This window comes from Camellia sinensis, chromosome 2 (assembly GCF_055761805.1).
Source record: "Camellia sinensis isolate YWXY chromosome 2, ASM5576180v1, whole genome shotgun sequence".
Lineage (NCBI taxonomy): Eukaryota > Viridiplantae > Streptophyta > Magnoliopsida > Ericales > Theaceae > Camellia > Camellia sinensis.
In genome coordinates this window covers 94,866,568-94,891,656 of record NC_138962.1, presented here as the reverse complement: position 1 = coordinate 94,891,656, position 25,089 = coordinate 94,866,568, and positions in this window count along the sequence as shown.

Genomic DNA, 25,089 nt, shown 5'->3' with positions numbered 1-25,089 from the left:
AATAAAAACTATAAAAAGAAAAATGAAACTGAAAATACATGGTAATGAGAAGGTGAACAAATTAAAAAAAAATTGGTTTGGGGTTATCGGAAATATATCTTTTATTCGGTAATTGGTTACCAGACTTATATTTTTTGTTCGACAATGTGATACCAGACTATTTTATTTTGTTCGATTTCGAACCACTGAACAAAAGTCGAACACCAGTCTAGAAAAACGAAACAAAAACCTACCAAATAAAAAAAAAAACTCACCATTTTACTTTTTTGATGGTTCTTCACCACCATTTTTTCATCCATTGCTTTCTTTACTAATCAAAATACTATGATTCTCACTTTTTAAAAAGAGATATGTAAGAGAAAAGAAAAATTAAAAAAGGAAAAAGAGGAGTAGGGATTGAAGACTGAGGGGGTGTAAGGAGATAACAAAATATATTTAGTTTTAGTGTTTTGTCCTTAAAGGTAATTTCACACATGGATAAAATTGGAAAAAAAAATACTCATATAGAGGATGTAAGGAGGTAAAGTAGTGGTGTAAGTAGAATCACCCAATACTTTATCCATAAGACAAGCTCAGATAAAATGACCAAAATACCCCATGTATATATACTTTATACTTAAACCAAACCCTAGCCTCCTCACAACTCCTCTTTCTATTTTTCCTCTGCTCATCGCCCCTCTTTGCTCTCTGTTTTCCTCTCTCATTCTCTCTCTCTCTCTCTCTCTCTCTCTCTCTCTCTCTCTCTCTCTCACCTTCGATCACTGTCATCCACCTCCCACCTGCCACACCTAACTAGACCTTTTTCTCGACGCCACCAACGCCGTCGGTGGCCAAGTCCAAATCGATATAGGCCACCCTCTCTCTCTCTCTCTTAACACTCAGTTCCAATCTCTTCTACTCCAGCAAGGTCTTTGACGATCAGATCGAAGACGACCTTCTCTAGCGCACAAATCTGGTAGCACAACCATTGTTGGTGAGGCCTCTTCTCCTCTTCTCTCTCTCTTGTCTCTTCTTCCTCTAGCAGCGATATATGTTAATGGAGGTCTCTTGTCAAGCTATGGCATGAAGATGGTTTGCAGGGTCTGTTTCTTTACTCCATTGACACTACACACTGTACCCAAACAGTGTTAGAAATAGTGCACAAACCTTAGCTAATTTGAAAAAAAAATTTAACAGATAGTTTGGTGAGGGAGAAGATCCTAGATTTGGTTTGGTTTGGTGATTTCAAACATAGTCTTAACTCATTTGTTTAATTTTATATTTGCATTTGCAATGGTGTAGACAACCCATTCTGACCGGCCTTAAGACTTGGGCGCTTTCTTCTGAACACCCGATGATAAAAATTGGAATGTACTATTTTACGAATTTCTCAGCAAAAAAGTCAGGTTTAAGCTTTAATCCCAATCTTCACCCGTTTTGACCAAATTATTTTAGATCTATTCAAAAATATTTTTCTAATTTTTTTTTATTTGAAAAATTTAGCAGTTTTGAAAAATCGGCTATCATATCACATGGCAAGCCACATGGTTTGGAAATACCACGTGGCAAGCCATGTGTTTTGGAAATACCACATGGTTAGCCACGTATTTTGGATGTTTTGAAAGTCTATAAATACCACCTCACTTTGTTGTTTGAAAAGAAAAAAAGAAAAAAAAAAAAAAAAAAAAGAGGGAAAAAAAATGAGAGAAAATTTTTTAAAAATTTTGTTTCACAAAGTCTTGAGAAATGAAAATTTTGAGAAAAAAAAAATTTATTTCAAAAAATCTTAAACATTTCTATCCACTATTGTATACCATCCGAAAATTCCATTAAAACTTAAACTTGCAATTTCTTGCTGAGAGCTCGAAGTGTACTCCATAGCCGTGAGAGTGTTAAGAAGAAAGTTTGGTAATCGGAAAATTCATCTTTTCCTCCAAATGTTAGTTTTCGCACTTTTCTCATTTTTTTTTATTTTTTTATTTTTTTTTATCTCTTGTCTTTAAATATATAATACAACATGGTAAAACTAGTTAGCTGATCTGTTGTAATTACTTTATTTTTTTGCATTTATTTTATTGTTTTAAATATGTAATTTTTTTTATTTTAATAATAATGTAAATAATATAATAATATATGTTTTTTTTGGTGCGGTGGTTGATGAAACCGCCACATACACAATTTGCCCAAATATATGTATTATTATTATTATTATTATTATTATTATTATTATTGTTATTATTATTATTGGCTATGTTATATTATATTATTATTATTTCTATATTTGATTTGTTAATAATTTCCAAACCCCACGTCTTTTATTCGGTGTTGTAGATATTCGGTATTGTAATAATTTTCCGCGCCCGCTTCTGTTGGAAAATTTGAATTTAATTTACTTCAATAGTTGTGTCTCTTGAAATGAAAGGGTGTGTCCTTTTGAAGGATCACAACCTTTTTGAAGAGTCACTTAGAAGTCTTTATATTCCATGTCCCTCACTTCATTTTGAAATGGTGAATTGCCATTCTTCTTCACTTTGCATTTATTCTTCATTTTTCCTGAGTATAATTTTCCTATAAAGAGAGTTCATGCACAGCAAAGTTCGCTAGGCTTGCAATAGTAGTGCTGCTAGTGTAAGACATTGATCGTTGTATCCTGGGAGATAGACGTCCATTGAATCCTAAGCACCGGTGAGAGGACGAATCTGTCTTAAGGAAAGAGTGTCACACACTCGACTCGATCAGGTTTATCTTTTTATGTACTGTAAGTTTAATTACGTTATTATGTTGATTTATTTCAGTTTTTGGTTTTGCCCAAAAAGCGTTTGCATAATTTTAAATTATATTTTCTATTTAGTTTGGTACTATTTTTCTAACAATCTTAAGACAGATTCGATGTATATAATTTTTGGGCAAATATAATTTTTGGAATTTGTGTAACAGTCTTTATGAACAACAGAACCAATACATGTTGTTACACTCATGGCCCTTTCATCGAATTGTGTTTTCGTGAAAGAAATTGAATTTCTTCACTGCCCATTTATTACCCAATTCGGCATTGAATTTGTTATGCGTAACAGTCCCAACTTGTGTTCTGTGTCAATGGAATTCAAATTCCGAGTCCTCTGTATATGAATGTTATAGATTTTGTATAGCGATCCCGATTTTACCTTCATTGTTTAATTGTAATATATGTCAACTTTTCAAAGATTTTGCATGATTATACTAGATTCATCTCATTAGTAAGATACATGTACATCAATTAGATGGTGACTAATCATTGATACCTATTTATACAATGTATAGAAGACTAATGCTAATACATTGAATGTGATGGATTTATTATGAATGAATCTTAGAGATGCATTATGTTTCTATTATGAATATGTGAGATACATTAATCTATCTAATGAATTCATTAATATAGAAGATGCATTATGTATCATGAATATATGAGATACATTAATCAATTTAATGAAGTTCATTGAATGAATAACTTGAGAGTTTCTCTCTTTAGACTACATCTTCTCTCTATAAATACATCTAGTTCTAGTGATCTTCTACCCTAGTTCCTTTGTATTGAGTGTGGAGCATCCCTTGATCTTCATTTTAATCTGAAAGTTTGGTGATTTGGAGCACTTTGGTTTTTGGCCTTCATCTTCTCCATTTGAGGTAGGGATTTCTTTGTTCTTTTTCAATACTCCGTCTATAGATAGACATGTGGTAATTTTGTATTGCATGAAAATCATATCCGTGTTGGATTTGTTTTAAAATCATGAGGGGAACCTAGGGTTGGTTGTTTGAGAATGGTTTTGTTATCATTGACTGTGGTTTGGACTAATTAGAGAATAAAATTAGCATGATATTATTGAAAGAAGCGAAAGCCCTAAATTATATTTTGATTTGGTAAAATAAAAAGGGTTTATGGTTGAACAATGTTGGTAAATTTCTATTGTTAATATGAGTTGTGTAGAAGGTGTTATCAGTTAAAGGATTAATTATGGTATTGGAGTTATTTTGAAATGAACGTAATGAATCAAGTTGGGTTATGGCTTATTATCCATGGAAATGATTTTGTAAAATGAAGAGAATGTAATTGGTTTTGTAAAAAGGAAAAAGTGTTTTTGGAATAAGTGATGGAACATGTTGACTTGAAAAATTATGAAAGTTGATCTTGAAAATGGTAAATGAAATGTTAACTCTATGTGAGTCTCAGAAAATAAATTTGAGAATTGAACTATTGTATCATGAGTGTTGAATACACACATTTGGGGGTTTTATCTTTACCTATCATACTAGTGTCGTTGTTGGGTTTAAGGATTGCTTGAGAGTTGAGTCTCTTTTATTAGGTGTACTGAATACATGCATCTAGAGGTTTTGTCCTTGGTCATCGGTGGAGGATGACATTGGTGTGTTGAATTGTGATGTATGCGTTACACTTGTGTTGGTTAAACATTATTGAATAGTTTATGTGTATGTATTACACTTGTTATTGATGCTTTGTTGTATTGAGGAATTTGTATATGATAATTGTTTATATACATTGTGTTGTGTGGGAGGAGATAGGGGATGTACTCCACGGTTTAGGGGAAGATAGGGGATGGACCTCTAAACCGGAAACTGTTTGATATTGATACAGCACTAAAATGTGTATCATTTGTGAAGTATAGAAGTGTTTTTGGTTGATATTGATACAACACTAAAATGTGTATCATTTGTGAAGTATGGAAGTGTTTTTATCTGAGATTGATACAGTACTAAAATGTGTATCTATTATGAGGTATGAAATGTTTAAAATGAGTTATTATCTCGCTTATCGCTTGGCGTATCCTTAGCTTACTGTGCATATAGCCGGTAGAGCAGAGTTGTAATTGTTATCGTCAGTGTATCTAAGTATGTTATGGGTTGCGATGGTTACAGTTTTGAAAGGCCGAGCTGCCTCATTTGTGGATTATATACATGTTGATGATTTGTTATTTCCCTTTTATTTAAGGCATGCATGTATTGATATAAATGTATTGGGAACAAACCAAAATGCTATTTTAAGATTTTGGAAAGTGTGAAGGAAAATGGGGTATTTGTGAACATGTTTTCAAAAAAGGTCATTTTGTTGTAAGTACGGAAAATGGGGGAAGAGTAATGGGCTTGGTGAAATTGTTTTCTAGAACTGTTATTGTCACGAAAGTTTGTGGAAATGGGTAATGAAAAGGAAATAAAGATGAACCGCTTATTGCGTCTAATGAAATGGCTGTTTTCGAAAAAAGTTCATACTTATGTATATTTTGTATAAACTGCCACATTACTATTCTAGTATGAGAATGAACATTCATGATCATAGCTATCTGTAAGTTGTTATTGTTGGAGATCATGTTGAGATCCCTACTGGACTATATGTTCATCCCACGTTGTTGAATCTTTTTCAGGTGATAGCCAGGATGTTCTACAAGGTTTTGGATCTTCTTATTTGTTGGCCACGGGGCCTCTTTTGTGTTGGCGGAATGCCATTTATGTAAAAAGGGTTATACCCTTCTTCTTGACTTTAATGATGTAAGCCCAAGGGCAATTTATTTAGTGTACTCATGTTGTATTTACTTGCATACGAATGAGAGCAATGTTATTCACTTCTACAAGTTGAATATACGAGTTTATTTCCGCATGTTATCTCTGAAATGGAATTAAGTAAATGAAATTGGTAATATTTCGAGTAATAAAAAGTGGGGCGTGACATTTTGCTTTTGCAAGAGGTTTATCCTCTGTTGTATAATCGTGTATGTTCTCTTTATCATCTAATCTTGTCAAAATGTTTCTGTTCATGTGTATATATATATATATATGTAATTTGTTGTATCTATCCATATATGTTTTTTTTTTTTTTTTTTTTTTTAAAAAAAAAAGAAGGCAAAAACAGATTATGATATTCAGAAATTACAAATTGATGAGGATCTGTTGAGTTGATTAATCTTAAAATCTTAAAGTTGAAGTTTAAGAAACATAGTGGGGGTTATGCTCTATGTTCTTTTAAAGTCAAGGTTTTTCAGAGTTTGAAAATTGTGAAAACGTGTCTTTCAAACTTGAAGTGGTACTTGTGGAGTTGTGACTTTTTGGCATCCGAGTGCTCTCTAAAGCAAATCTTATTTACAGATCTTCTTGATTTTTGTTTATTAACATGCCTCGCTCAAGAAGTGGGAACTATAAAAAGGAAGAGCCTAAGAACAACATTGACATCATCATTTCTGAATCTTAAGTCAAGAGTTTTCGTCAGATTATGATCCGTAATAATTTTTTACTCATGATTGTTTTACTCACTCCAGTGATGTGCATTATCAAGTGATGAGATTATTAAAAAAGGTTGATTTGTGGATGTCTGTTAATAGGTCCACAAAGATATATTTGTTTATAAGTTAGTATCTCAAGTTCCTCTTCAGGAAATGCACAAATATTTGACAAATATTTTATGGAAATTTCTTAAAAATGTGTTTTTAAAATCAAGTTATGATTTTAATTACTAAAATCCGGTATGATTTTTGGTTTGTGAAGTTTTGAAACTTGAGAAAATATATAGTATATGTTATATACTTGGGTTTTTTGAATGTAATTTGATGTCATTTACATGTGCATATTAATTTGTAGTAATTCTAATTAATTTGCAATGAGCCTTATGGTGTCATATGTTGCCATGAAATCTTTTATGAGAAAAGAAAAATGTGATGTGTTAGTTTTTGACTGATTTATTTCCAGTGCTTTGTCTAAGAAATTAAACTTTATTTGAAAATTTGTGAAATTTTTAATTAATTTGTGATTGTGATGATGACATACCCATGGATCTCTTGTGGGGTATTATTTCGAAAAGTATATTTCCTGTGTAAATAATCCTTTTTGTTTGATTGTGATAGTAGTATTAACAATCGTTAACACCAGAAAAGTTTAAACATGATGATTGAAATAATGGTGTCATTCCATTTAAGTGGAAGTAGATTGAAGAATCTTTTATGTTGATTATTAGTTTGATTAAAAATCAAATTGAAAGTTATTTTTAAAGTAACTTTGAGTTTGTGACATAAATTGTCATCAATCATTATTTTACTTGTATAGTAGAATTTGTTTAACTATGAACCATAATATTAATGTGGGCGTTTATCTTTTGAAAGAGAAAAGATAATTTAATTTTCTTTGTCTCAAATATTCATCAAAAATGAATTATTAGTTGTGGCAGTGACATTTGTCTAGGAATGAATCATGTTGTTTGTGCTAATTTATGTATTATCACAAATGTGGGGGGAAGAGAGATTCCATGTCTACATATGTTGTAGAGTTGACAATCAATTTATGTTGTCATTAATATCAATTTGGTATGCGGTGTATTATAAATGGATTTCAGTATTGATAAAAATGTGAACTTATGTGTTTTGACATAAGAGAAATTCTAATTATTCTTTGGAATAAAGACTAAAATTGGTGTGGTGACTGATAACTCCGTAATGAAATATTATAAATTAAAATATTTCATGGGTGAAAGACACTTTGGTAATTGTCAACGTAGTCACCAATACTGGATAAGACAAACAAGATGTAAATGTATTTATACAGTGATATTTATATTCCATGTTGAGATTGGAATTAAGGGTTGCAGTAAACAAAAAGAAATTAATCATGGCTAAAGAAATGTTATTTGACAAAATGTTGTGGCCACAACCGGTTTTAGTCATTTCTTCTTTGTACTGCAAAAGCAAGTTATGAAGTCTAATTGTTTTTAACAAATTAGTATTATGACTATATTCACAAAATAGTTTACATCTTGTTATTTAGTTCAAGCACGCCAATTAATGATATATTTGATTTATCTCAGAATTATGGGGGTGTATTAATATTTTGTATACTTATATATCAACAAGAGGAATTAAGTTTCCTTAGAATGCTTAAAATGTGGGGGTACTTGGAGGATTTTACCAAAGTAACGGTTCCGATAATAGGTCCAAAAAGAATCTCAATTCTTTATATAAGACCAAGTTGGAGTAGAAGCAACAATAGTTTCATTAACTCTTAAGGAACAACTCTATGTTTATTATTTAAACGGAAGTAACATAGAGTAACGATAAGTCTTGATGTAATCAAAGACTTAACACCGTATGACATTTGCTTTTAGTTGTGAATATTGTCTAAAGATAATATAATGGATTCACTAACTACTCAATGATATCTAACTGAGAAGGTCAAACGGAAAAATAGCGGCCGCTAAACAAAATGTTTGACCAGAGAACAAATGAGGAAAAGTTTATCGAGGGGAATGTGATTAAAGCCTATTACATCAGAGTCATCATAATGGTAACCCTACTTAGATGACTGGAGATCCCAAGAACTAAGTTCAAAGGGACAACTAAGTTATGTGTGGCTCGCCAGAAATCACTAAAGGGGTCTAACTCCTATCCATTCCTATGATGAGAGTGATATCTGCAACATGTGCTGTATGCAGGGAACTTAGGGTAAGCTATGCTTTTAATGATTACTTATATCTTGGAAATCCTAGAGGGGTATCTTTCAAGAGGAGTATTTAAGAGACTCGAAATAAGAATCACCTATATGAGTGTGAAGGGGCCGCTTCTATGAGAATTGATAAGGCTAAATTCTCTAAAGCACTCAAGAAACACCAGGACTTGCCCAAGGCCAAAACGGGCACAACCGTGAGAACTAAGCTGTGTTTGAAGATATTCTGTGTGAATTCTATTGTCTTGTCTTACACAAACGGCTGAACAGTTCAAGGCATCGCGTCCACTGATTAGCTAGTAAGTCCGATAGGCTTTCACTAGGGAAGGTTCAAAGCCGAAAGCTACCTATCCCGATGCAGGATATTTCCATAATGTACTCTCTCTTTGTCTGCATGTTGTTGCATGTCCTTTCCGTAAATTTCATTCATGTGGGGGATTGTTGGAAAATTTGAATTTAATTTACTTCAATAGTTGTGTCTCTTGAAATGAAAGGGTGTGTCCTTTTGAAGGATCACAACCTTTTTGAAGAGTCACTTAGAAGTCTTTATATTCCATGTCCCTCACTTCATTTTGAAATGGTGAATTGCCATTCTTCTTCACTTTGCATTTATTCTTCATTTTTCCTGAGTATAATTTTCCTATAAAGAGAGTTCATGCACAGCAAAGTTCGCTAGGCTTGCAATAGTAGTGCTGCTAGTGTAAGACATTGATCGTTGTATCCTGGGAGATAGACGTCCATTGAATCCTAAGCACCGGTGAGAGGACAAATCTGTCTTAAGGAAAGAGTGTCACACACTCGACTCGATCAGGTTTATCTTTTTATGTACTGTAAGTTTAATTACGTTATTATGTTGATTTATTTCAGTTTTTGGTTTTGCCCAAAAAGTGTTTGCATAATTTTAAATTATATTTTCCATTTAGTTTGGTACTATTTTTCTAACAGCTTCTTTCTATTCCATTCTTTTACTTGCTTTTCTTATTTGTAAATATGCATCATATTTTGTTTTCCATTATATCCATACTTTGCATCCATATTTCATGCATTTAGATCTGGCTCATTTGCATCTGTGGGTTTAATCAATTTCTATATGTTTTAATGTGCTACCCCATATCTTGAAATGATTCGCATGTCATGTATTAGTAGCCGAATTTTTAGTTGCATTTTTTGTGTATGTATTGCATTAAAATTTTGCATTTGAGATCATGCATATTTTCTAATTTTGTTTTGTTATTGTTCGCGGGACATTAGTAAATGTGTAAATTTTTATGGTTTAGCATCCCTCTTGTGTTTGTTTTTTTAGCTATGTTTAAGCATCCTATCATGAGGCTACTTGCATACTTGATATAATCGTATGAATGCCGGTGGATGAAGGTTGTGTCGCTTAATTTGGAATGATGTTGATTTTCATGTTTGTAAACTCAATTTCTTTGAGTTGTACATCTGCAAAACTCTTTCAAAATACATGAAATTAAATTGTTCCAAAATAAATGAAATAGTCTATACTTGTTTGCTTCATATAGTAAATTTTAGGATTTATTAAATAAATTATAACATGAACATATATAGTCAATAAAACTCGTATCATGGTTTAATAGAGGTTGATCTTTGATTGGGTGAGCAAGGGTGCTCAATTAATGACCTTCTCCTCTTATACTTAAGGTTTCAAACTGAGACATCTCTAGTTACGACGAACAGTAGCCTTGGCAAGAGTCACGGGTGTCCTAATTTTCTCAAAATTTTAATTGGCGACTCTAAGATCTGGTGATGCAGTCCATTTCTGGCAACGATTTTGCACTAAAATGGATTTTATATAGAAGTTCCCAAATTTGAACTCTCATCTATATTTCAGATTGCATTCGTGAGACTAGATCAAAGAAATCGAGGGTCCAAACTATTTAGCGTATGCGTAACCCCCAAGCGATGTGACAGTTTCAGGCGACTCTACTAGGGATTTTAAAAAACCTTGACTCGAACTCCATGACATGAATTTTATTTTCAATTATATGCTTATTTCATTGCATACATTGGTGCACTCAAAGTCCCTGTGTTGCCCAAATCCTGGTGGGAGCACAGACAAGCTTTTTGTGGCATTATACCTATCTCTGCGTTACTTTTGAGACCTTGTGTTATAAGATCTGTTGAAAAGATAGCTCTGATATCTAAGGTTATTGAACTTAGAAGAGAGGCTATATTGAATCTTCCAACATCCTGGAATCTTAACTGGTTATTAACCAAAGGACTCTTTAGTGACGTCACCTTGACTTCAAACCCTAGAATAAAGCTAACCTTGTACATATAGTAAGTTATAGTACCTTCTCAACTTAGGACAGGATGCTCTCCCATTTCTAAGATGTATGAAACCATTTGTTTGAATAGTGAAGCTCTAGATCATTTCAAAGCTAGGATAGGGCAACCTTAGAAATGATAGGGTAACTCCCATAGGGATGTTTGTTCTCTTTCCTGTTATATGCTATGTATGGAAAACTGTAAAGAGGTTCTCAAATTCAGATCAGTGGTTCAGGCGTATCAATTTGTGAGGTTGAGTTCAATTTTTTAGTGGGGTATACAGTGATCAGTTATGTGAATTGAGCCGAAATACTACTGGAATTCTGATTGGGGGTATTGTTTTTGGTTTTCTTTTTGTTAAGTCCTCGTAGCACCACAGATTCAGAAAAATCTAATATCCCACAAAGTATACTAGCATGAATCCATAGAACTTGCGGGATATGAGACCTTTTTTGTGATCGGGGAATGACCACCTGTTAATTGCATAAGCTTTATTTTGAACGCAGTAGATGGTCCGCACTTAAACTGGCAATTCGAGAAAGGTTTCATTTCAAGTTCTGAATCGGATATTGAGTTCAAGTCTGATTCCATCGAGTCCGTGGAGTCCGAGTCAGACTCGAGTCAATCTAGCTAGTCAGAGTCTGTTGATTTTGGGAGTGCTAACCTAGACATCTCTATCCTATCTAGGTCTTATTTGTCGTTTTGTTTTGAGTATGTTGTCATCACTGAGTCGGAGTTTCTTTTGAATGAAAGTGTTGTAGATTCTACCTACTTCTCTGTGCCTTCAGTTCATTGCCTTGATCAAAATTTTTGAAACTTTTTTTTTTTTCAAAACTTTGATGAAAATGGATAGGAAGAAATTTCCTCGGGCTTTGCAAAATTTGATCGACTAGGAGGAAAAGAGGCATGTTAAGCCATTGATAGATGAGATTGTCTTAGTTAATGTAGGTACTAAGAAGGATCCTTGTTTGGCCCAAATGGGTTCAACATTGTCTGCAGAAGAGCACAAGTGATTAGTTATTTTATTAAAAGATTTCAAAAAATGTTTTTGCATGGTCATATGAAGACATGCCTGGAATTGATCCTAAGATTGTACAACATAGAATCCCTCTCAACCTGAGGCCCGACCACCTTAGCTTTCAATCTTTGATTCTGAGTGTCCACCAATCAACTAGAGTATGAGAGTTGCATAGCCAAATTGGAAGTTGTCCTAGAACTAGGGGCAATGAGGTTGGATGTGATTGGAGATTCCAACTTGGTCATTTCTCAAGCCAATGGAGATTGGAAACAAAGTCAAATCTTGAAATTTGAGAGAAAGAGAGTTAGTGTTGAAGGACAATCAAAATCCTATCCATGACCCTAGGGGCAAATTCTCACCCAATTGGACGGGTCCCTACATCATCATCACGACTATTTGGTCAAGAAGAGAGGTTGTTCTCATGGATTTAGATGGCTTGGAATTCTTGCAACCAATCAACATGGACAAACTGAAAAAGTGCTACCCTTGAGAGGCTCGCTGGGTTGAAAACCCAGAAGGGCGACCCAAGCAAAAATCAGAGCAGAAAAACAAAAAAAATAATAATAAAATGAAAAATGAAGGAAAAAATGAAGAAAAACTTAAAATGAAAAAAAACTCGCAACGTCGAAAACCCAGAAGGACGGCTTTAGCAAAAGTTAGAGCACAAAAGAATAGTGAAAATACCCGAGTGAGCCTTATCCCCGTAAACTACATAAGGCATGATTCCTATCTTTGGGATACGTACGCAACTTCATCCTGAAGTTTCACCCCAACCATTTTCAGTTCACTCATTTCGTCCATGTTTGATTGGTGTATATGTATTCGACTCGGCTATCCTATCCAAGTTCAATTGGGTTATCTTCATTCAATTCAATTGTCCTATTCCTTTTTCATTGAAGGTTCAGTTGCAAGATAGATCCAGTGGCAATGTGGTGTATCATGCTCGGGTTATCTGATTTTGATGTTGTATATATCAAGGGTTGATTTCATGTTAGTCGAGTAATGACCATTTGCGAAAATAAGTTTTGATGATTTTTAATAAAGTTGACTGATCTTCTCGAAAATTATTTCATTTTTACAAAACCAGACATCCTTTGGACCAAAAAGGAAAAACAATTTAGTACTCATAACTTGGCTTACAAGATTTCAAAACAGAGAGTGGAATAAGCATGCTAATCTAACTCTCGTCTTGATCAAAATGTTTTTACAAAGGATTAAAAGAAAAAGTCAAAGCAATAAACTAAGGGCATAGTCGAGTCAGGTCTTCTGTCTTTCCCCACACTATCGAAAGTCTTCGTTACCAAGGTCACATTAACATGTGTCATTTCAGAGCCCTTTAGTCGGCCAATCATCTGGGAGTTGACCGACTGTGGTTTTTGTTTTGAATTTTGTTTTACGATGTCGCGCCCGCGATATGCTGAACGCGCCTACGATTGTTTTACTTGGTCACGCCTGCAGTGTTTATAAGCATGCCCGCTATGATGTTTTGTGTCCTTTCCATTCCGGCAAGTGTCAATAGGTGTGTTTAGGTTCTTCTTGCTTTGTTTTTGTTTCATTGAGTTGTATTTTGTGTTCTAATCAGTTGTAGGCTTAATATCCAGTTTAGAACTCATTCAAATGCAACCATTGTTAATTTCAATTTCAATTTCAAAACAAAATGTTCTTCATGCAAAATGTGTCATCCATGCCATTTGCAAAAAAAAACTCTTTTTATTAACTTCAAAGGTCAAATCCCAATCAGAGTTGTACAAAAGAGAGTTGAAACTATAGGTGCCCAACTCTAAAAAAAAATGAAAAAAAGGAGAAATACATAGTGAAAAAAATATAGAAAAAAAATGGGAGGGAATTTCTTAGATTCCAGCAGCAACCCAACAACAAGTATCAAAGGCAGTTGCAGATAGCTTCATTACTCAACTCTACCGCCGATCACCTTGCATTGGGATTAATTCCGGAGAATGCTTTGAATGCCCTGCCTCAGGATTTGCAAGGCCTCGGAAGGAAATCATTCCCCATTGACCATCGAATAAGGAACACCAAGGCACCCCAAATCTTTCTATGTTTGTTGTCCGACATTTCATCTCCTTGTTCTGCTTCCTCAACTAACTAATCTCCTGCCACGCGTCTTGATACATACGTTGGTATAAGGAGGGTTGTACGGCCAAGCACTGTAAGTCATTTGCTCTGCTTTGTAGTCAACGAGTCATATTGGATACCGTAACTGCAGTCTCCATACATGAGTTTAGAGTATGAGAGCTGGCATCAATGTCATATTTGTGCTGCCAGCATTTGTTCTACCGGCATTGCAGGAAGACGAAAAACAAGGGCAAGGGCGCCCTGCAGAAGCTCAGAAAAGCCAGTGTCATCAATCTCTATCAGCATAGGCATGTCATTAAGGTCTGGGAAAAGGGCAAGAGTACAGCGAGAAGAGGCCATGTCAAAGGAGAATAATGCCAAGGAAGGAAGTTGTAGAGTAATAGCAAAGAGAGATGCTTTCTGCTCTATCTCTCTTACATGCCTCAAATTAAAAAAAGAATGAAGGAGAAGAAGAAGCCAAATAAGGGAGAAGGTCGAGGCAATCGTTAAAGAATCAAGGTTAGTTTGGTTGTGCCGATCAGGTGCCGTGATTGTTGAAATCACGCGCCAAATACGATACTCAAAGAAGATGGTAAAAGAAGAGGAAGACAAAAATAGGAAAGGGAAGAGAGATATGTATATATATAGATAGTTTGTCTATGTGTATATATATGTATATATACGTATATGTATATGTATGTGTAGTTTGTATACATGTATATATGTGTGTGTGTGTGTATGTGTGTTTTGTATGTATATGTATATGTATATGTATATGTATGTAATACATATTTTGTATATCGTTTGTATGTATGTGATATGTATATAAATACAAAAAAAAAAATCAAAATGCAAAATACAAAATACAAAATACAAAAAAAATAAAATAAAATAAAAGAAGAAATTTTTCACAAAAAAAAAAATTTGAAAAAAAAAAGAAGCAAAAAATAAATAAAACAATAACAAACAAACAAACAAACAATTTGTGTATTTGTCTATTGTGCATCCATCATATCACATTGCATATTTTATGTCTCACATCACACTTTTCATGTTTTTATATTCACTATCACACTTGCACTAACTATTACATCTGTCATGCATGGTAGCAATTGTCACACTGTTGCATCACTTTGCTACAATTCATTCACATCACTTGGCTACAATTGTCCTATCATTTGGTTATAACATTTCTCTTTTACCCGGTTGAAACACATCCCCTATTTCGTATTGAGGTACAATCTAGGTCTCGCTTGTTGATTAAGACTCTTTTCTCCTTTACCCAGTTGAAACTAGTCCCCTATTTCGTATTGAGGTATGGTCTAGGTCTCACTTGTTGGTTAAGACCCTTTACTTTTTTTCCCAGTTGAAATCAATCCCCTGTTTCTTATTGAGGTACGGTTTGGGTCTTGCTTGTTGATTAAAACCCTATTTTCGTCCTCTCGCGTTAGACACGTTTGGATTTCGAGTTTGCTATTTCTTCTCTCGCATGAGACGTGTTTGGATTTCAAGTTAACTTTTCCTCCTCCTGCGTGAGATGCGTTTGAATTTCAAGTTCATTATTCCTCCTCTTCCGTGAGACATATTTGGATTTCGAGTTCACTTTTTCTCTTCCCGCATGAGACACGTTTGGATTTCAAGTTCACTATTCTTCCTTTCGCTTGAAACGCGTTTGGATTTCGAGTTCACTATTTCTCCTCTCACATGTGATGGGTTTGGATTTTGAGATCATTATTCCTCCTCTCGCGTGAGACGCGTTTGGATCTCAACTGTACATTTCCTCCCTTTATCATTTGTGTGGTATGCACATTTGTACGCAATGCACCCCCCTTTATTATTTGTGTGGTATACACATTTGTATGCAATGCACCTCCCTCTATCATTTGTGTTGTGGCACATTTGTATGCGATACACCCTTTCTATTATTTGTGCAGTATGCACATTTGTATGCGATGCACTCCTCTCTTTCATTTGTGTTGTGGCACATTTGTATGCGATGTATCTCCTTTATCATTTGTGCGGTATGCACACTTGTATGCGATACACCCCCCTCTATCATTTGTGCTTTGGCACATTTGTATGCGATGTATTATCTCTGTCATTTGTGTTTTGTAACATTTGTATGTGATGCACCCCCTTTATCATTTGTATTATGGCAGATTTGTATGTAATGCACCCCCTTTTATGCTTCATATAATTTGCACAAAGCTTGCCTCTAATGTTGCCACCTCCATATCTTTATCATCATTCCATTGCATTGCATAATCATGAATGTTAAAAAAAAAATGATTTCGCGAAGCGTGTAAGTCCTACTTTCAATTGTATTTTTAGCATATCATGTGAATCATACCCCTGAACTACGCTGGTTTGATTCCTTACAAAATGATACGTAGGCAACCTTCGGATTCAACCAATTGCATTTGTATTTCGTTTGTTTGCCCGAGTTTAACAGCTTTTTCAAAAGGGTCGTCTTCAGGTTTTGACATTCACTCAGGTCATTAAATGACTTTGAGCTGTGTCAAAGAGAGGCAACTCTAGATACCCCATTTTGACCGGCCTTAAGACTTGGGCGCTTTCTTCCGAACACCCGATGATGAAAATTAGAATGTACTATTTTATGAATTTCTCAGCAGAAAATTCAAGTTTAAACTTTAATCCCAACCTTCACCCGTTTTGGCCAAATTATTTTAGACCTATTCAAAAATATTTTTTTTTGAATTTTTTCTTATCTTAAAAATTTAGCAGTTTTGAAAATTTGGCTCTCATACCACATGGCAAGCTGCATGGTTTGGAGATACCACATGGCAAGCCATGCATTTTTGGAAATGCCACATGGCTAGCCATGTGTTTTGGGTGTTTTGGAAATTTATAAATATCACCTCATTTTATTGTTTGAAAAAGAGAGGGAGAGAAGAGGCCCAAAAAAAAAGGGGGGGATAAAATTTTGAAAAACAATTTTACAAAGTCTTGAGAATTGAAAATTTTGAAAAAAAAATAATTTTTATTTCAAAAAATCTTAAATATTTCTATCCACTGATATATACCACTCAAAAATTCCATTAAAGCTTAAACTTACAATTTCTTGCTGAGAGCTCAAAGCGTACTACATAACCGTGAGAGTGTTAGGAAGGAAGTTTGGTAATCAGAAAATTCATCTTTTCCTCCAAACATGAGTTTTCGCATTTTTTTCATTTGTTTATTTATTTTTATCTCTTTTGTCTTTAAATATATAATACAACATGGTAGAAATGATTAGTTGATTTATCTAATGTAATTTCTTTATTTTCTTGCATTTATTTTACTATTTAAATATGTATTTTTTTTTATTTTAATAATAATGTAAATAATATAATAGTATATGTTTTTTTCATATGATGGTGGATGAAACCGCCACACACACTTCTCTCAAATATATGTATTATTATTATTATTATTATTATTATTATATTTGTCTATGTTATATTATATTATTATTATTATTAGGGCTAATTACACTAACAGTTCCTATAGTTTGGGGCTGGTGTTACTTTGGTCCCTGACTTTTCAATTGTGACACATTTAATCCTGAATTTTAAATCTTGTTTCAAATAAGGACAATCGAAAATATCATTGCTCAATTTTAATGGCAATGTCGTCAATTCGACAAAACATAAACTAATTTGACAAAAATAAACATCAAAAAAAAAATATTTAAAAATATTTTCTACCCACCAAAGATAAAATTATGTAAAATTGATAAATCGTTTAGACATTTTTTTTTTTACCAAATTAATTTTTACTATGTGTTTGGATGATGATCATATAATGGATGGTTGTTAGGCTTTTAATGTGTAATCGATATATTTAATATATGAATTTGTGGGAGCCGGATAAAAGTGGATGTAGATAGGCCGAGTACACATTTAGGTAATCGGTACATGTTATACTCGCCCCTGTCTTGTATGTTCTGGATGCTGAATATCTTAGTCGGCCACAAAACCAGCTGAATGAGGGGCCGATTGGAAGTTGGAATACGATGAAAGAAGGGCCGAGTGAGCAATCACCCGACGGATTAGTAGTGGGGCCCATCCTAGGGACTGGGAGCGTATATAAATAGAAGAACAACAACCAAAGAGAGGTATGTGAGAACTAGTATGCTTAACTTAAAACCCAAACAACCAAGAGAGTATACATTGACTTATTCGTCCGAGTGCTAATTTCGGCACCCCCGACCGGAGTGTTCATTCCTTTTCAAGTGGCGAGCTGAGGATCACGAGCGTCCCACAAGATCCAAAGAGTATTTCCAATCCACTTCTCCACAATTGGCGCCATCTGTGGGAATACTCAACTAATCCATAGCGGGCGTAACGGAAGATCTTTTGATAGTCACTGACAAAACCACACAGAGAGATGACCTCACTCCAACAAACATGCTGGGATCGGAGACTATCGCCACAAGACCTGCCTTGAACTTCGACTCACTTGCCCAGACCTCACCCATGACTTTAGCACACGAGACAATGCAAGCGATCATGGAATAGGCGACGCAAAACAAACAGAGGCTGGAAAACATGATCGCTGAGAACAAGCACCTCTGTCAGGATTTGGCCTTGGAAGTAGCAAAATCCAAGCAAGCTGCACGCCAAGATCCCGGACGACCTCTGAGAGAAGATGGTCGATGACCTCGAGTTCGAAGACAAGAAAGTGACAGTGATTCTGACTCATTATCCCCAGAACCCAAAAAGAAGGGACGAGTCGAAACCACCAGTTCCTCTGAAGAGAGTCCGCGTGCACGCCATAAGCGAAGGCGAAATGGTTCAGGCGAAGAGGACCAGTATAATTCCTTTGTGCGACGGATCGCAAAGGCAGTACTACCCGAAAAGTTTAAAGCCCCATCGTTCACCCTGTATGACAGGAAATCAGACCCCACTGATCACATCCGCCATTACAAGCAAGCTATGACGTTGCATGCGGACGATGAGACCGTCGTGTGCCGAATATTTCTGAGCAGTTTGGGACCGTTGGTCGTCAGATGGTATTATAAATTGGAGTCGGCATCGATTAAGAGCTTCCATCCACTCCAAAAATTCTTCAGGGCAAGGTTCATCACCAATGAGGTCTAGCCGAAGCAGGCCGATTCTCTCTGGGCAATGCAAATCCAGCCAAAGGAAACCTTACGAGTGTATTCGCCGCGCTATTGGGAATGCTTTAATCTTGTGGATGGCGCCTGCAACAACTCCATGGCCATCACCGCCTTTAAAATGGGATTGCATCCTGATAGTGCCCACCGCAGTTCCTTGACTAGAAGGCCCCTCAAAACAGTCTGGTCGTTGATGAAGAAAGTCGAGGAATATTACAATGTTGAAGATGACGCACTGCGGGTCAAAGCCGGGCACCAGGCCGTCAAGACGGCCCTATCTGAAATCATTCAGCCGATAAGTTCTGTACCATCACGGAGCATTGAACCACGGGGTCGGGCTAAACGAGACAAGAGAAATTCGCGCCGATCAAATGACCAATGCTCCCACCGATCTAATGAACAACTTCAAGTGGATAGCAAGCGTACAAGGCGCGCGGACAAGAAATATACAGAGTTGTCGGAGCCGATCACCATGGTTATGACTAAAATTTAACATATGCCGTTCTTCAAGTGGCCGCCTAAGATGGTAGGACCTCCCGACACAAGGAGACGGGATAGGCGGTGCAAATATCACAAAGATCACGGTCATGATACCGACAGTCGCTATGCTTTGAAAAACCACCTTGAGGAGTTAGTACAAGACGGTCGACTCCAACAACACGTCCGAAAGAACAACTCAACCAAAAAAGTCGCTCTATGGCAGGATTCACCTCCGCTCGGCGTAATCCATATGATATACAGCCTGCCGACAGCCCCCGCCGTACATTCAATTTAGTCCCATCCTGGCCCCCAAAAGCAAATCACACCAGCAAAACGGCCCCATGAAGCTCCGAGTATTACCTTCGACGATTCTGATTTGATCAGCGTAACACTCCCCTACATTGATCCATTGGTCATCGAACTACGCATAAACCAATTCACTGTTGAACTCGTTGTCATAGACTAGGGGAGTACTTCGGAGGTTATGTATTACAAGACCTTCATCAAACTCGGGTTCACTGAGTCGGACCTGTCTCCAGCTCCTTATCCGCTGTTCGGCTTCAACGCTAATCCAGAATACCCATTAGGCAAAATCACACTACCAGTTCGAGCGGGCTCCTGAACAGTAGATGTGGAATTCTTGGTTGTCAAGTTGCCTTTGTTGTACAATCTTATCATGGGACGAACTTGGTTGCATGCCATGCATGCCGTGCCAAGCACCTATCATCAACTACTCCGCTTCCCGACTGAACGCGACGTTGAACAAATCCGTGGTTCCCAGAAATCGGCACAAGCATGTTATCTTCTCGCCACAAAGACACCAAGAGAGCTGGAGCTAAACTCTATTGAGGTGCCGGATCGCAAGAGTCTCGATGATGTTGGGCGGTTCCCAAGTGAAAAGGCCACGGAAGCCCTGGACTGAGTTGAAATTGATGAGGATCTTGACAGGTTCTTCATGGTCGGCGCCTCCTTGATTAAAACTGACAGGCAGCAGCTAATTACCTTCTTGCTCGGCAACCTTGATGTATAAGCATGGTCGCCGTATGATATACCGGGGGTAGATCCATCTATTTCTGAGCACCGTTTAAATGTTGACCCCAAATGTAAGCCGATCATTCAGAGAAGCTGGCGGTCAGGCGCAAAACACACTGATGTCGTTGCTGAAGAAGTTGACCGGTTGCTTGATGCCGAGGCAATCTGGGAAGTGACCTATCCTACATGGCTATCCAATACTATGGTGGTAAAGAAGAAAAATGGGACTTGGCATGTCTGTGTGGACTTCACGGATTTAAATAAACAAGGATTGTTTTCCTCTCTCCAGAATTGACCTACTCGTAGACGCCACGGCACGTCACCAATGTATGAGCTTCCTCGATGCCTACAGAGGCTACCATCAAATCGCCATGCATCCAGAGGACCAAGACAAAATTGCATTCCTCACCCCAGGAGGAACCTATTGCTATAAGGTTATGCCTTTTAGGCTGCAGAATGCAGGGGCAACTTACCAAAGACTAGTCACTGCCATGTTCAAGGAGCAACTCGGTCGTACTATGGAAGTGTACATTGACGATATGGTGGTCAAGTCTAAAGAAGAGCAAACTCATCTGGCCGATCTGGAAGAGACATTCAGCATTTTACACAAGTACAAAATGAAACTGAACGCTTCCAAGTGTGCATTTGGGATCGCATCCGAAAAATTCCTTGGCTATATTGTCAACCACTGAGGAGTCGAAGCCAACCCGAGGCAAATCACAGCAATCTTAAAACTCGGCTCCCTTCGATTGAGGTTCAAAAGTTGATGGGGATGGCCGCTGCACTCAACAGATTCATCAGTCGTTCCACAGATCGCTGCCGATAATTCTTTCATACTCTACGGTAAGGTAAGACTTTTGAATGGACCTCCGAGTGCGAAGCCGCTTTCAACGGTCTGAAGACCTACCTTCGATCAGTTTCACTCTTGACAACACCTTCAGCATGTGACTCGTTCATTTTATATCTGGCATTTTTCGACCGGGCCGTAAGCGCCGTACTGTTAAAGGAAGAGCTTAGGGAGCAACAGCCAGTGTATTATGTGAGCAAGGAAATGGTTGACGCCGAAACACGTTACCTTCCGTTGGAAAAGCTCATCCTAGCCCTCGTCATGGCAGTAAGAAAGCTGATGCATTACTTTCAGGGGCATACCATCGGGGTACTAACAGACCACCCCCTCCGGTTAGTACTTCGTAGTGCGGAAGCATCAAGGCGCGTTTCAAAGTGGGCTCTTGAACTCGGCCAGTACGATATTCAGTTTCTACCTAGAACCTCAATCAAGGGGCAAGTGTTTGCCGACTTTGTCACCGAATTCACTGGGGGTCTTGCCGACTTCAAGTCTGATGAAATTTAACCTAAGCCGAACTAGAGAATTTATGTTGGGGACATTTGGCAGTTGTACTGTGATGGATCGTCCAATCAATGCGGCAGCGGGGCCGGAGTAGTGATCATGGCTCCCGACAGGGCGATAATCGAGCAGGCTGTCAAACTCGGCTTCGAAGCATCGAATAATGAGGCCGAATACGAGGCCCTGCTAACCGGCTTGCGGAATGCACATCTCCTAGATGCTCAGCGTCTACTTATATTTTGTGATTCAAAGCTGGTGATCAATCAGCTAAAGGGGGAGTATGCAGCCAAAAATGACCGTATGCCTGCTTACATGAAAACAGCAAATTCTTTGCTAGCAAAATTTGACCATCATGAATTGAACCAAATAACCCGTGATCAGAACACACATGCAGACGCCCTGGCTTGCCTAGCCTCCGCAATTAACTCAGAGATTAAACGGACAATTGAAGTGGGTTTCATCCCTAAGCCGAGCATTGGCCCTTCAGAGGAAGTCCAGATCAATGTCATAGAGTCAAAGCCGAGTTGGATGGACTCCATTGCTGCATTTCTATCTTCCGAACAGCTCCCGTCGGATAAGAAAGAAGCACACAAGCTGTGAAACAAAGCCCTGCGATACTATTTAGATCCACAAGGAAAACTTTACAAAAAATCCCTTTCTGGCCCGTATCTAGAATGCGTTCATCCGGGTAAAGTCGAGGGACTCCTGACTGAAATACATGAAGGTAGCTGTGATGCCCATTCTGGCGAGCGCTCTTTAGCCCATCGAGCTGTGACACAGGAGTATTATTGGCCGACAATGAGAGCTGATGCCGAATGTTATGTGAAAAAATGTGAACAGTGCCAAAAGTTTTCTCCCTTAACCCATCTGCCTGCTGAAGAGTTAAGCTCTATAACCAGTCCTTGGCCGTTCACCCAATAGGGACTCGACATCGTCGGACCACTGCCTCGCGCCTCGAGAAACAAGCGATTTTTTATTATCACAACAAATTATTTCACAAAATGGGTAAAAGCAGAGGCACTGACGCACATTCGAGATACTGATGTGAAGCGTTTTGTATGGAGAAATATCATAACACGATTCGGCATTCCAAGAGCACTTATTTCAGATAACGGCACCCAGTTTGATTACGGTATCTACCGAGAACTGTGCAACAAGTATGGTATTCGGCCCTATTTCTCTACCCCGGCTTATCCACAAAGTAATGGCCAAGCTGAAGCCTCCAACAAAGCCATTTTGGACGGCATCAAGAAGAAGCTGGAGAAAGCTAAAGGCAGATGGGTCAAAGAATTGCCGAGTGTATTGTGGGCACATCGCACTATACCGAGACGGTCTACTAGGGAAATGCCGTTCGCTTTGTGCTTCGAAAATCAAGCAATCATCCCCTTGGAGATCGGCCTCCCAACCTTGAAATCAAAAGTTTTTGATATGGGCCGAAACAACATGATGTTGGCCTTGGATTTAACTTTGATTGAAGAACGAAGAGACCGTGTCCTTGCGTCCATGGCACGGTACCAGAAGCAGATCGTTAAGTCGTATAATCAGCGTGTTCAGCTACGCCGTTATGTACCAGGCAAATTGGTCCTGAAGAAAGTGCTTCCAGCTGCCAGGAATTCGACTAATGGAAAATTGGGTCCTAACTGGGACAGCCCCTATCAAATCGACTCAATCACGGGAACAGGGGCATATCGGCTCAAAGACATGTCTGGGAGGAGTCTGCCACGCCCTTGGAATTCCTCGCATTTACGTAAATTTCATCATTGAACCCGACCTGTGGGGCATGATATTTGTTTTGAATGATTCACTATGTACACATTTCGCTTTTGCAATGCAAAGTTTCCTGTTTTCTCATTGTGAAACTGAGTTCAAAATTCTGCCGAATAAAGCCTCCGGATTCGGAGCGCCCTTTGTAGATCTCACGATTGGCCAAGATAAAAAAAAGTATTCGAATTCGGAGCCCTATCCGTGCATGTCACGTTTGGGCCGAATAAAGCCTCCGGATTCGGAACGCCCTCCGTGGATCTCACGATTGGCCAAGATAAAAAAGTCTCCAAATTCGGAGCCCCATCCGTGTAGGTCACATTTGGGCCGAATAAAGCCTCCGGATTCGGAGCGCCCTTCATGGATCTCACGATTGGCCAAGATAAAAAAAAAATTCTCCGAATTCGGAGCCCTATCCGTGCAGGTCACGTTTCGGCTGAATAAAGCCTACGGATTCAGAGCGCCCTTCGTGGATCTCACGATTGGCCAAGATAAAAAATCTCCGAATTCAGAGCCCCATCCGTGCAGGTCATGTTTGGGCCAAATAAAGCCTCCGAATTCAGAACGCCCTTCGTGGATCTCACGATTGGCTAAGATAAAAAAGTCTATGAATTCGGAGCCCCATCCGTGCAGGTCACGTTTGGGCCGAATAAAGCCTCCGGATTCGGAGTGCCCTTCGTGGATCTCACAATTGGCCAAGTGAAAAAAGCCTCCAAATTCGGAGCCTCAACCGTGCAGGTCACGTTTGGGCCGAATAAAGACTCCGGATTCGGAGCACCCTTCTGGATCTTATGATATACGGTGAAAATTGAAACGTGCAAGCATTCAAAATGAAATGTTTCATTAAATTCATTGACTGGCACAAAGTGTATAAATATAAGTTGAAACATGCAAGCATTCAAGATGAAATGTTTCATTAAATTGATTGACTGGCACAAAGTGTATAAACATAAGTTAAAATATGCAAACATTCAAAATAGAGTGTTTTATTAGATTAACCAATAAATACATAATTTACACTCAATTTGCGTTTGAGCATTACAATGTCTACTTTTATTCGACATCTCCCTCACCATCACTCTTCTCGACTTCGAAGGCCGAAAAGGGAAAATGATGACCTTGATATAGCGACGACGCCGAATCAACGCCTGCTGCCCGAAGAGCGTCCGCAGCTTGAAGTGCCTTGATCCAGCCGTGCTTAAATCCACGTTTTTCACATTGGCAGACCTCTTCGGCAAGTTTTTCCTTGGTCTTGTCTATCCCGACCTTCCAGCTGTCATGAAAGCCTTTTTCATAGGCCCTGGACTTAGCAGTCTCAATTGCAAACATGCTAGGCGTATCTCGATCCGCAATCGCATGACTTATTAGCCGCTGAGTCACCATTTCCTTCACGACCGGGTTAGGATGGTCGGCCGATTGTGACTCAGCAGTTTTGACCTTTCTTAGTTCGCGCTCAGCCTTCTCCGCGCGAGATTCTAAGCTTCGAATACGTTCGTCTCTCTACTCTATATCCTGCCG